Here is a 4,134-nt window from a genome sequence, read left to right as displayed (position 1 = left end):
ATTTTGAGGTAATCGTTTCTGAAGTAGATAAATGATCGGTAGGAAGAAATAGTCAACAAGTTATTCTTACAGATGACTTTTTATACACTCGGCTCACTTGAATTTTGAATACTGTATGTATATAAAAGAAGGTAAAGTATGAAATAGAAAACGGTACCACGAAATTTCGAACTGCTCCAAGAAAAATCAGATTAAATAGTTTGGCATAAGTAAACGGTCACTAGCCCAATTGGAAAACATCAGCTCGTTGTCTAATTGATACTCAGAACATTGATAATTATGCGATTGTTTAAGTGAACATGTGCCAACAGCAAGTTTAACCACATGTAACAAACACAACACCATAAAAAACAACAGTGGGAATACGTCATTGTTTTAAATCGTTAAGAAAATCAAAGTAATAATTTGAATAATAATACTGAAATGATTGGCTGGCGTAAACTTGCTATTATAGTAAGAATTATGTAATCTCACAGTCATGTTTACACAGAACTCATGCAATTTGCAAATGAACCTTACTGAAATTGATTTTCTTAAGTAATTTGGAAGTCACTTGAACGAATAAATAACAGTGAACATTCTAAAGTACTGCACCGGTGGAATACGAATCAATCAAGCGAACACACAGTAACACTCTAAGAAATAGCATAAAATAAAATGTGCAAAATTTATATATCTTGAACCTGAATCTTCGTTTGCCAGTAATGCCCTAATTATATTTTCTTTCGTTTAACAATGACTATTGGCTCCATTTATTAGACAAAAGAGTAGCACACTTATTGAAGCGCCATTAATGATTACTTTCAGTCATATTTTGAAGAAGAAAACAAACCTGGCAGTACTACTCATTTTAGTATTGGCATTTGTTAATCAACAACACCCACGTCCGGCAAAGTAGGAAAGCTGCAGCTCCCTAGTCAGGGTGGCAATGACACAGGTGACTGATGAGATTACGGAGCTAAGGTTTTGAAATATGAGACTGGATTACCGCGCACCCTCTCTAATGTCAGAAAACAACGTACATAGTCGACGCCAGCATTTTACTATTACTCTTTGACAAACGACACAAAATTTACGTAACATTCCCTATCAGTTCCCTATCGCCGTTGACCCAGTATAATATACATTATATTACAAAAGTAATTTACAATGATTCACATTAATTAAAAGAATGTATTACAGTTTCAATTACAGCTGACACTTCAAAATTTTCAGAAAAAATAATGTTAGTCTTCACAGACGGAAAAAATTTTGGTAGCATATTTGTGTTCAAGTGTTACAAGTTCCATCTGTAGCTACTCAGAGGTGGAATGAGATTTTCACTCTGCAGCGGAGTGTGCGCTGATATGAAACTTCCTGGCAGATTAAAATTGTGTGCCAGACCGAGACTCGAACTCGGGACCTTTGCCTTTCGCAGGCAAGTGCACTTGTCCACTAAAGGCAAAGGTCCCGAGTTCGAGTCTCGGTCTGGCACACAGTTTTAATCTGCCAGGAAGTTTCATACTCAGACGTAAACTGAACTTTTGCAGACGTTCCAAAACACAGTCATATACACTAAGGTGGCAAAAGTCATGGGACAACGATATGCATGTATACAGATGGCCGTTTTATGTCGTAAACAAGGTATAAAAGGGCAGTGCATTCGTGGAGCTTTCATGTGAAAAGTTTTCCCACTTGATTATGGACGCACGACGGCAATTAACAGAGAATTAGAACGCGGAATGGTGGTTGGAGTTCAACGCATGGGACTTTCCATTTCCAAAATCGTTAAGGAAATAAATATTCCAAGATCGAGAGTGTCAAGAGTGTGCCGAGTATACTAAATTTCAGGTATTGCCTCTCATCAAGGACAAGACAGAGCCGACGGCCTTCACTTAACGACATAGAGTAGCGGCGTTTGCGTAGAGTTACCAGTGCCGACAAACTAGCAACACTATGTGAAATAACTGCAGAAATCAATGTGGAACATACGACGAACATATCCGTTAGGTTAGTGGGGCGAAATTTGACATTAATGGGCTATGGAAGCAGACGACCGACGAGAGTGCCTTCGCTAACAGCACGACATCGCCTGTACTGCATCTCCTAGGCTTCAGACCATATCGGTCCGACCCTAGACGACTGGAAAACTGTGCCCTGCCCAGATGAGCCCTGATTTCAATTTATGAGAGCTGATGGCAGGGTTAGAGTGTGGTGTAGACCCCACGAAGGCATGGACACAAGTCGTCAACAAGGCACTGTGCAAGCTGGTGGTGGCGGCTGCATAATGGTGTGGGCTGTATTTACGTGGAATGGACTGAGTCCTCTAGTCCAGTTGAACCAATCGTTGACTGGAAATGGTTATATTCGGCTACGAGCAGGCTATTTACAGATATTGATGAATGGAATTTTTATGGCTGATAATGCTCTATGTCACCGGGCCGCAATTGTTTGCGACTGTTTGGAAGAACATTATGGACAATTCGAGCGAATGGTTTGGCTAGCCAGATCGCCCTACATAAATCCCATCGAACGGTTATGAGACATAACAGGGATCAGTTCGTGCACAAAATCCTTCACAGGCTATACTTCTACAATTATGGGTGGCTGTAGAGGCAGCATGGCTATGTATTTATGCAGGGGACTCCCAACGACTTATTGACTCTATGCCATGTAGAGTTTCCGCACCACGCCGGGCAAAAGGCGATCCCACATGACATTAGTAGGCATCCCACAATGGTTGTCTCTTCAGAGTGTGCCTCGTCGAGTATGCCTCGTCGTGTAGGCCTGTTAGTTACAATAATTCCCTGAAAATAGTGCAATCCATTCCGCAAGCAAGAGGCATGGAAGTCTGATTCAGCCATACTGACAATGGAAGGAAGCTTGTTAAGGCTTTCGTGGCCACTTGTTGACAAACTGCCTATTGGCTTCTGTCTCGGGTTCTTCGGCCGACGTTCATCTAATGATTTTTCTGACGTTTCGCCAGCACGAGTGGCTGGCATTGTCAAAGCTTCACCCTCCACTGCCGGTGGTGAACTGGAGGCGAGCTCGCGGCCGCAGGCTATACGTACCTGGCACGCCAACGTCCGAGGGCTTCTCCGCGGTCATTTCCGGCGCGTTTCTGCTCTTGCTACCTGCGACGGTCGTTCGCTGCAGTACGGGAAGCCAGGATCCGTTTACCTTAAGGCTTTCCTCTTTCTTGTTGAAACTGTTCACGTGTTTTTGGATTTCTACAGCTTCTCTGAACAGGCGCGTGTGATAGTGCTTCTCTACAGACAGAACTTCCGTGTCGGCGAATTTTATTACGTGGTCGGTCTCATTCAGTGCGTGCTCTGCCACGGCCGATTTCTCCACCTGCCCCAATCTGCAATGTCGCTTATGCTCTTTGATCCTGGTGTTAATGGATCGTCCAGTCATTCCGACGTAAACTTTTCCGCATGTGCAAGGTATACGGTATATTCCCGACATTGCAAGTGGGTCTCTTTTCTCCTTCGCTGATCTAAGACACTCTTTGATCTTCCTTGTCGGTTTGAAAATCGTCTTTACGCCGTGTTTGCGCAATATACGGCCGATTCTGTCCGTCACTCTGGGAATGTATGGCAGAAAGGCCGTACCCAACATTTCTTTTTCTGGTTCCTTACTTCGCCAAGTGTTTGGCTCTGTTACACTTCTAATGTAATTTGTGGAGTACCCATTGCTCCTCAGAACAGTTTCCAGGTGTTGCATTTCTCGTTAGAGGTGTTGAGGCTCACATATTCGTCCTGCTCTCGTTACAAGCGTACTAATCATGCCTCTTTTCTGGCTCGGGTGGTGGTTTGACAGTTTGTGCAGGTATCGGTCCGTGTGTGTCGGTTTTCGATACACGCTGTGTCCCAGGGACGACGAAAACCTGGGACACAGCGTGTATCGAAAACCGACACACACGGACCGATACCTGCACAGACTGTCAAACCACCACCTGAGCCAGAAAAGAGGCATGATTAGTACGCTCGTAACGAGAGCAGGACGAATATGTGAGCCTCAACACCAACCGATCCCTTCTTCTAGTCAAGTTGTGCCACAAGTTTCTCTTCTCCTCAGTTCTATTCAATACCTCCTCATTAGTTATTTGGTCTACCTATCTAATCTTCAGCATTCTTCTGAAGCACCACGTTT

The sequence above is a fragment of the Schistocerca cancellata genome, chromosome 1 (genome assembly GCF_023864275.1).
Source record: "Schistocerca cancellata isolate TAMUIC-IGC-003103 chromosome 1, iqSchCanc2.1, whole genome shotgun sequence".
Classification (NCBI taxonomy): Eukaryota; Metazoa; Arthropoda; class Insecta; order Orthoptera; family Acrididae; genus Schistocerca; species Schistocerca cancellata.
This window is presented reverse-complemented; position numbering follows the sequence as displayed.